Source organism: Bufo bufo, chromosome 11, assembly GCF_905171765.1.
Source record: "Bufo bufo chromosome 11, aBufBuf1.1, whole genome shotgun sequence".
Taxonomy (NCBI): Eukaryota; Metazoa; Chordata; class Amphibia; order Anura; family Bufonidae; genus Bufo; species Bufo bufo.
Window position 1 is genome coordinate 44,513,603 of NC_053399.1, and position 10,936 is coordinate 44,524,538.

Sequence of the window (10,936 nt, forward strand, 5' to 3'; positions counted from 1 at the left end):
TTTATAGATCTAGACCTAAAGTTATTAATAACCAAATAACCACCAGAACACACTTTAAGAAAGTGGATACCAACCGCTACTTAGACTATAAGAGCTGTCATCACAATAAATGGAAAAATAACATACCATATAGTCAAATGCGTAGTATCCGCAGAAATTGTTCGAATGACAATGTCTGTAAAGAACAACTGTCTATTTTGAATAAACGGTTCCACGACAAAGGTTACCCTAGTAAACTTATACGTGACTCTGAAAAGAGAGCCCTTAGAGAATCCCAAAGAGAGAGCCTTAATAGCCAAAAGAAAAATACGCCTACAGACCGTATACAATCTAATTTCCGCTTTGTCACACGATATAATTCCAGACACATAGATATCAGAAAAATCTTGACTAAACACTGGAAGATTGTACTAAAAGATCCTATTATAGGAAACACAATCCCCAAATTCTCCAATTTAACTTTTAAACGAGCACAAACCCTTAAGAATATCTTAGCTCCTTCATGTCCCAAGCTTGGGATTGATTCACGGTGCCCTTCATCTAGATCTAGTAAGAGTCTATGCAAATTGGGCTCCCATAAGTGTGGGGTAAAAAGATGTATGTGCTGTGGCATAATCAACTGTTGTGGCAAGCGAGTTACCCCACTTTCCCCCAGGGAACCAATAACTTTACACCACACAATGAATTGTAGTACTACAAACGTGGTATACTTGCTACAATGTCCTTGTAATCTTCTATACGTGGGACGTACTACTCAATCACTAAAAGAACGCATGAATGACCATCGTTCCAACATACGATGTAAAGTATGCACACACAGTGTATCCCGACACTATGCTCTCCACCATGAGGGTGACCCCTCATCACTATCAGTCACGCCACTAGAATGGGTCCCTCTATCCTTCCAGACACTTTGCAGAAAAGAAATGTTCTGGATTTTTAAACTTAATACTCTCTTCCCTTTTGGCCTTAATGAATCTCTTGAATATACGAATTACTAAGATCTCTAAACACAATTTTAATTTAATATACAAACCCCCCTTACATCTCTAGCATCCAATACATCCCTCATAAAGTTCCTGTACAAACTATACATGCCATCCCTTCTTTTATTTAATGACTATCAATTAACCGTGATTTCCCCTGTTTTCTGTAAATTTGCACACAGACCTATTTTTATGTGGATCTGTGTACAAACATATAATATATATATTAGTTCCACTACTTATTATCCAGTAATTTTGGCTCTATCCAGTTTGTTTTAAATGGTCTCATCCAGTAGATAGCGTATGATACAGCTGGTCATACATTCCTTTAACAATATATCTAGTATTATAGATCCTATCCATGCGACCCCTTTTTTTTTATATGTTTTTATTTTATTTTCTAATTAGCCTTTTATCTATCTTTCTATTTATGAATTATCCATGGATCTATTTTATGTTATCTATATGTTTTTATTCATGTATCCAATTATTTACCTTGAGGTCTGTTTATGTTGAATTGACTGTGGATATTTATTGTATGTCAGTCTTTTATCGTTATATTTTGAAATAAGCCATTGATCTAACAAATTTCGCTATCTGCTATCTGCATTTTATATACATATTTCTAATCATTCATCTACTGTAAGTCTTCCCAGTGGAACGCTTAGTGCCTTGTCACATGCGTTCCACAGAAGCAAGCTCCTCCCCGGGCGACGTCATTTCCGGTGACGCGAACCCCGAAGCGGCGTGTGAGCTTGCACTGCACCGTACCTGACGGACTTAGCTTCTTCCGGCGACGTCCTTCCGGATGTAGATCTGGTGGAATGCACCTTGTGTTCCACCGGCCCGAGGATGTCATTTCCGGTCGCGTTGTGCGTGACCCGTTGTAATTTAATGTTTTATATTTATGTTTTACATTTAATTCTAAGAACATTTGGCCTATATATGTATTGGCCTATACATACTATACACCTTTTACCCTCTAATTATAATAAGTCACCACTCTATGATAGGTTTTGCTCCAATCAATAGATGATGTCACTTCCGGGAATCCCGCCCACAGTTCATTTGGTGCCAATTTAGCGCCTCCATATGTATTTAAAGTCATGTATTATGTTTGTTCTGTATTCTGCTTCTGAGGAAGGAGGTTTTGTGACCCCTGAAACGCGCTGAGCCGTATATATATATTAATAAAGAGGATTGATGACGTATTCTTGGATCCATGTGCTGAATTACATGTGAGCTGCGCATCCAGTGCGTTGACACCAACCTCAACCATTCTACAAGCGATTCCGGCCGGGCGGGGGGGGGGGGGGGGGTTGGGGTGACTTGCCCCAGGTGTCTTGAGTTTATCCTGGTGGCGACCGCCCAGTGAAGCGAGTGGATCATTAAGATCAAATTTATTTCAAAAAAGTATCTTATTTCATTTATTGATTCAATTTTATGTTGTATCCAGCGTTTTATTTATTTCATTAAGGCATCTTACTCTACCTCCCTGTCTTATGTATTAATTAACCCCACACACTATCCCCCTGCGTCTGTGGGTGATATTATCCTATAGTATACTTGCATTCGTATTTAACCTGTAATTTCTGAGACTGGCGCTCATTTCCCCACGTTTTTATTGTCAACGGTGAGATACTTGGGGTGGATACCTTCCCCTTGCTGATCCTTTGTCGCTCTGCATGAGTGACAGGGACCTCATTTTTGTAAAATAGTCTGTTCAATTGGTGGGTGACATAAACCCAGTTTTGCCGTGAATAAACCCCTGCTCTACATAGTTGACAGGGCCCGAAATTTTTAAAAATAGTCTGTTCCATTGGTGGGTGACATTAACTCCTTAAGGACACAGCCATATTTCACCTTAAGGATTTTTGTTTTGCAAATCTGACCAGTGTCACTTTAAGTGGTGATAACTTTAAAACGCTTTGACTTATCCAGGGTCGTTCTGAGATTGTTTTTTCATCACATATTGTACTTCATGACACTGGAAAAATGAAGTAAAAAAACAAAACATTTTTATTAAAAAAAAAAATACCAAATTGACCAAAAAATAAAAAAATTAATGAATAATCACATAAGGAGGGGATGATGAAATCACCAGCAGGGGGCACTGTGCTGGCCTGTAAGACAGAGCCATGCCAATGTATAGCAGGGTAATCTAAGACATTTCCCCTAAGTGCTACCACACAGTACTAATGCCCACATTGTGGCCCCTCACAGTAATGAAGCCCACCTTGTGGCCCCTTCACAATAGTTATGCCCACTTTTCTTCCTGTCACTGTAGTTATGCCCATATATGTGTCCCCTCACAGTAGTTATACAAGATATGTTTACCCCCTCACAGTAGTAATGCCCAGATATGTGCCCCCTCTCAGTAGTAATGCCCAGATATGTGCCCCCTCACAGTAGTTATGGCTAGATATGTGCTCCCTCACAGTAGTACTGCCCAGATATGTGCCCCCTCATAGTAGATATGCCAGATTATGTGCCCCCTCACAGTAGTTATGCCCAGATATGTGCCCCCTCACAGTAGTTATGCTCAGTTATGTGGCCCCCTCATAGTAGTTATGCCAGATAAGGTGCCCCCTCAAAGTAGCTATGGCAGATTAGGTGCCCCCTCAAAGTAGCTATGGCAGATTAGGTGCCCCCTCAGTAAAAATGACCACTTTTGTGCCCCCTCACTCTTGTTGTGGCCCCCCTTTTGCCTCCAGTCTGCAGCTTTATGGGGAAAAAAAAACACAAAAAACAAAACAAAACAAAACCACATACTTAGCTACTTTCCTGATGACGTGCTCCCACCCTCACATCGCGCAGCTGGCTGTGCTGGAGGCAGATTCCCGAGCTTTCAGTGCTCCTCCCACAGCCAGCAGCGCGATGTGTGACCTGCAGGGGGAGCGCTGGAGCGCAGAAGAAAAGTGAAGCAGGGAGCAGAGAGCCTGGCAGAGACAAGAACTGCCGGGTGAGTATGTGCGCCCCCCCCCCCCACCTCCCACTTGCCTCTGCACCCGCTCTTGTCTGTGCGCCTAGGGTGCATAATATACATATTTGAAGAGCGCTCTGACGGGGCCCGAAATGGTCACTGTACTTCATGCCGGGCCACGTCAGAGCGCTCCCATTACATGTGAGCGCAGCGGGCCCCCTCCCTCTGCCAGGCCCGGTCGTGGTCGCACCCTCTGCGACAGAGATCATTACGCCTCTGCCCTGAAGAGTCCTTTAAACATTTTTCCCACAACGGAAGTTAAGCTTACTGGTCTACAATTATTTGGAGAACACCTAGAGCCCTTTATGAATATGGGCACCACATCTTCGCCAGTTGCTTGGCACTGTACCAGTCCCTAGAGAATCTCTAAAGTTCATCTGCCTGATGTCTCTTCTCAGAATTTTTCATCACCTCAACAAACTTATAAATCCACAGCTTCTTAAGTTTGGGACACAATAAGCTGACATAGGACGGTTCTTCTTGCATTAAGACATCTTTTATTTAGCCTCTGGGAGGGGAAAAATCTGCAGTATGAAATAGGCCGCACAGCCCCTTTAAATGCTTGCATGCTCCGCTGTTGAAAACATTAGTAGTCGGCTCGCCAAACAAAAGCTTAATAGAAAAAAGTTAAAAGATAGAGGTCTTGAAAACCCCATTATTTCTGAGTAAATCGATATGGCAGTGTATTACCATAAGCTACATGGCGAGTTAATGAACACTTTTTTCTTTCAGGGGTCACACAACTTAGAGTATGGCATTATGGGTTAATGGGAACAACAATGGTGAATGTCTGGAAGCAGAACAGAAATCTTGGCAGCCTTATCTATGTTTTAATGCCTGTACCGTGTAGGTTATTTATACCAGAAGGCTTTCTTTCCTCACTGTCCAAGCAATTGTTCTGCATTTCATTAGCGGTAGAAAGCTGTTTTCCCTTTTGTCAGGTAGAATAAAAAGTAACCTATACAGAGTTGAAGCGGAGCAAAAATATCTACTATAAGCAAAGGAACTGCAAAGAGAGTATACTTCTTCCTAACGCTACCAATAATACTTTGTAATCCAATAACCTTGCATAAATCTATTGATACATGTATGATACCAGTGTAAAAAAGGGAAAACATATTGTGGCACTACTACTGTAAGGTATATTGGTGTATGGCAGAGGCAGCAATGTATAGTATTGTTTTTCAGGTTAAAAACACAAATATTTTATGACATTTGCCATCACTTTTGCCTTTCAGTGGATTTTTTGGTGCATTTTCTGATGAAAAAGAGAAAATAGCCAACTCCAGATGTTAGCTGAAAGCTTATGTGAAATCTAAAATGCCGGGCAGACAAGTGTCTTTGCCTAAATGTGTTTTTTTTCTCTAATTGGTTGTGGTGTTTTTGTCTCTGCCTTTTAAAAAAAAAAAATCCAGCGTATTGTAGTTTTACCATTTTTCAAGTCGTTTTTTTTCCATTCCTTTCTATGTAAGAGAAAAAAGCCTGAAAAAATGCTGTTCACACATTCATCCAATGGCACCAAAAATGCCATAAAAAATGCACGGAGGGAAATCGAAAAAATGTAGGTGGGTGACTGACACCACGGTAGTGTCCATACAGAGAGACAGCCAACTTATAGATTGGGGAAGGGAAATGCTAGGTTCTCCCCATTACATAACACAGCAGTACCTATCATCTTGTTCCATCCAGCTCTGTGTTGCATACACTAACACATTGCCCCAGATTTACTAATGTGATTTGGGCATAGGATGTCTAAAAAATGGTGCAAATTGGCACAATTTGGTGCAACTAGGATTTCTACACTTTAATCCGACTTACTTGAAAAAAGGGCGGGACTTAGTGGTAGGGGGGAGTGGTTTAAAATATAGGTCTTTTGAAACAAAATTGCCACCACAATTTTGGAGTACAATTCCGTCTCAAAGTAAGCCAACCAATAGCAGGTATACAGTCAGAGAAAAGTGGACATCCCTGCAGACCATTCATCATCCAGCCTGAGCCCCTGTGATAAATCTGGTGCAGGTCTAGACAGCCTAAGCATCTACAGGATTAGTAAATCTAGAACAGTGGTTTTAAAAGGAAAATTCTATTTCTTAAAGGGCTTCTGAATGTAATTGTGTAGTGTTTAAATAATTAGAGCAGAAGTTGGTGCCCCAGAGCTTCTTTTCCTGCTGCAAGTCAAAAACATCCACATGACAACCTCCATATGTGAGAAACACCTCATTGTAGGGTATCCATCGATTTCAATAGAAGGAACAGTATGCTTGAAAACCACATAAAAAATATCAATTATGAAACTTTGTGTTGGTGCCTATGGCAATCAATCAGTTGCCAGATTTCATTTCTGGTTGGAAAATTAAATAATTGGTTACAATTATATGTATATGTTTTAAAGCATGAGACCCTATATGAAAAAAAGGTCTTATTTAGTATTTTTCTAATTTCATATGGATCCTTTAAAAGGGAAATTCCCATCCTAAACATTATTGGTATGTCCACAGATGATATGCCAAAAATATCCAATAGCTGCAAGTCCCATCCCTGACACCATTGCCTATTTGGAGAAAGAGGCCCTGTCTCTTTTCTCAAAAGTCTGGCCCATAAGATTATCTTCTCCAGTTGTGACGCTCTTCTTAAGGAGAAACAGTATGCACAAGATCCAGTTTACAAATTCACATCCTACGCAGTCGCCACAGAATTCAATGCTTAAGTATTCAAAAAGGATTTCTAAAAGGAAAACACCCCTTTTTTAATTTTCAACTGTTTTTGCTCTTGCAGTATATCTTGTTTTCTGTTTGCAATGGATCCCATCAAACAGCTGCTCTGATGGCTCACGTGTGGCCCCCATCTCTGGACTCCTGACAGCTCAGAAACAAAAATATATTCTTATTAAAATGATAAGAATTTATGTTTATGAGCTGTCATGGGTTCAGAGACAAGGGATACACATCCAGCATTCAATGCGCAGCTCCCTGATGAGAAACAGAAAGCAAGACAGCCTGCAGATATACTAAAAGTGAGGGCTGTAGAACAAAAACAGTTTTATTTTTTTTTCCATAAAGACCAATTGAAAAAATGTCTTTACCCTAAATGAGTATAATGCAATGATAAAAATAATTGCCTCCGAAGGTGTCCACAGTCCTTAAGTTTGATCTGCAGGCAGCATGTTATAGAGCAGGAGAGACTGAGTAAGGTTATGCATAGTTTTGTGGGAAAAATTTAGTAAAACTTGTAATTTTTGCTCATTATGGGCTTAGGAGTCCAGTTCCGATTCCTTGTGTTCACTAAGTGTGCATTCAGAGATGGCTGTCAATCACTCAGTAGGACCGCCCACTGGACTCCTAAACATAGAAAGAGTAAGATATAAAATGAATATATGACAGGAAATGATCCACTTCTCCTGCTCTATACCATGTGGACCTTCAATGTTCAATGTGACAGAATGCCTTTAAATAATGAGTCTTGGCAACAAAAATCTTGAACAGCTATGAGGAAAACATCACAAAAACCATAAAAATGTCAGGTTTTCCTGTTTTTTTAAATGCCACTGCAGATTCCTCCACATAAGTAGCAGTTTTACGCCCATGCAGTATACAGTTTATCTATATGTTACGATGTACAAAAGCCTTGAGTTACAACACTCCAAAAGAAAAAAAACAAAAAAAAAAGTCTTAATCTGAGCATCATATGTTCCTGTTTAACCTCCCCACATCATGTAGATGCCTGTCTCTGAGGTGTGTAATTCCCCTTTACCCTGCACCTATCATAAGTAAAGCCATAAAATACTGCTTTGCAAGAAAAACTTAAATTGAAATGGGGGTTTAGGGATCTAATGACCAAGCTGCCTTTCATGGGGGTTTTTTACAACTGCAGAGCTGCTATTCCTTTCTCGGAGTCATCAGAGGAGTTTTACAGTGTTCACTTCAGATGGAGAGCTGACGACGTTCTTCACTTACTGGGCATAAAACGCAGTCTGGCGGCGTTCAGCCTCCGCTCCGCTCAGCAGGCGGACACCTGAACGCAGCTTGCAGCGTTCGGGTGTCCGCCTGGCCGTGCGGAGGCAAGCGGATCCGTCCAGACTTACAATGTAAGTCAATGGGGACGGATCCGTTTGAAGATGACACAATATGGCTCAATCTTCAAATGGATCCGTCCCCCATTGACTTTCAATGTAAAGTCTGGACGGATCCGTTCAGGCTACTTTCACACTTAGAATTTTTTCTAAGTTATAATGAAGACGGATCCGTTCTGAACGGATGCAAACGTCTGCATTATAGGAGCGGATCCGTCTGATGAAACATCAGACGGACCCGCTCTGAACGCTAGTGTGAAAGTAGCCTTAGTAACTACGGGGTCCTCACTAGAGCCTCTGATGGTGAGGATAGGCTTGGGCCATTAGGGTAGTCACCAGGTATCACTCCAGAGGAGTCCCTGGGTCAGTGGCAGCTGACCTGGGGATCAGAGATACTGGTGTAATCACAAAGGGGAAAAACGTGGTCAGGAAGTCTGGAGTCCGGGTAGGCAGCGATCAAGCAGAGTCCGTTTAATCAAGAAGCAGGGTTCGGTATACAGTAAGGCAGAAACTTCCAAACACCTTCACACAAGGAACTAGGCTGGCTAGTGACCAAGATTGCTCAGGTGCCTTCCAGAGGTATAAAGCGCCTTTAAATACATCCTGCAACACAGCCACAGGCTAGGGAGATAGAGGGCATGTCCGTGCTTCCCCACAAAAGGAGGAGAGATATGCCTGCGCATGCCCTAACACACAGTACAGGACTCTAAGCAGAAAGGAAGCTCTGGCATGGGGCACAGATACAACAGTTTAAGCTACCTTCTGCCCATGCTTATCAGCACAGTGCACAGCAGCAGGGGGGAGTGAGGGAGCCTGGCTCCCATGCCCACGTCTAGGGGCAGCAGCGCAGGCACGGAGTGCTGGGCTAACTAGTCTGTTTCCATCATATTCCTGTTTTTTTGGCTGACAATCACAAATGTATTATTTCCCCCCTGCTTTTCCTCCCATATAGACCCCTACATATATTCAGGAAGGGACTGCCAGCCAGGTGTATGCTTTTGTCTAGGGTGGATCTTGCAAGTAGGTAGGGCCAGTGGGACAGCCGAGTTCAGGGTTCAGTGCTCCCCACCGTGACACTCAGTAATTGGATTTTGGTGTAACCTGTGAGGGGTCTATGAAAGCTCTATCCTTACATTTTTTGTCGATTCCTTTCTTCCACCTAGGTTAGTGGTTCGAGCAGCCAGGAGGGTTAGTGCACACATTTTTTCAGAGTATCCTTCCTTGCCAAGGCAAGGTTAGAAAGAAAAGCTTCAATAGTTTGTGTCACCGTCCATTTTCGTCATTCAATCCATCTTTCTTATCATTTGGCATTTCTCTTACTTGTGTGGCTGAGTTGAGTGACCGAACCTCAATATCTATTATGGAATGTAACTAGAGGTTAGATTGTAATACAAGAAGTCTACATGGAAGGAAATCATGTTTATGTAATTGAATAATCGTCTCCAGGTCTCTGTTTCTTCCCTCTTTATTCTTTTATTTGTCTGTCTTTCTTCCTTTCTGTTTTTCTCTCATTTGTATAGCCAATGGAGTGAGCAGAATTCAACATGTGGCTTGCTTCTTATTTAGAAACACTGGGGCAGATTTTTAAAGAACGCTCTAAAGGCCCCTTTAAATAGGCCGGTGATGGGGGCAGTTATCAGGAAGGAGCATTCCTGATAATTGTCCTGTGTCAAGGTCAATCGCCGGCTGAATTGTCCCGTGTAAAGGGACCTTTAGACAGTCTAAAGATCTTCCAGATTTATTACAGTGGGTGATAAAGGGTGATACGTATGGAGCATCTTTAGACTGTCTAGTCTAGTTTCTCTCACCTATTAGTTGGCGTACATTGTGCCAGAATTTTGGCAAGCACTGTTGCATCTTATGCCATGCCCCCCAAAACATTTAGTTTAAAATAATTAAATGTGGTGCACACCATGTACTCCAGAATTTGGCACTAACTGAATTCAGGCACATATTGATTAATAAATCTCCCCTAATATGATTTCTTTGTCATTTATTCTCTACTTGTTTTCTTTTACTTTTACAAACATAGAAAAGGATTCTTTACGGTAAGAGCAGTGAGACTATGGAACTCTCTGCCTGAGGAGGTGGTGATGGTGAGTACAATAAAGGAATTCAAGAGGGGCCTGGATGTATTTCTGGAGCGTAATAATATTACAGGCTATAGCTACTAGAGAGGGGTCGTTGATCCAGGGAGTTATTCTGATTGTCTGATTGGAATCAGGAAGAAATATTTTTTCCCCTTAAAGGGCTTCTGTCAGCCCACTAAACCGTTTTTTTTTTTTTTTGTTTAATAATAATCCCTACACTGTGATCTCTGCATACATAAGTAAAATAATAATTTTCGTTCAGTAGAATTTGATAAAACGCTATTTTTATAATATGTAAATTACCTTGCTACCAGCAAGTAGGGCGGCTACTTGCTGGTAGCAGCCGCATCCGCCGATCGTAATGACGCCCCCTCCGCATTGTGATTGACAGGGCCAGGGAACGGAATCGTTCTCTGCTGGCCCTGCCTGTTTTCATTCAATATCTGGCGCCTGCGCCGCGGCCGTACCCATCTTCAATCTGCGCAGGCGCACTGAGAGGCGGCCACTCACTCGGCTGCTCCATCCTCAATGCGCCTGCGCCGATGACGTCACATCTACACCCGGCGCAGGCGCATTGAGGATGGAGCGGCCGAGTGAGTGGCCGCCTCTCAGTGCGCCTGCACAGATTGAAGATAGGCACGGCCGCGGCGCAGGCGCCAGATATTGAATGAAAACAGGCAGGGCCAGCAGAGAACGATTCCGTTCCCTGGCCCTGTCAATCACAATGCGGAGGGGGCGTCATTACGATCGGCGGATGCGGCTGCTACCAGCAAGTAGCCGCCCTACTTGCTGGTAGCAAGGTAATTTA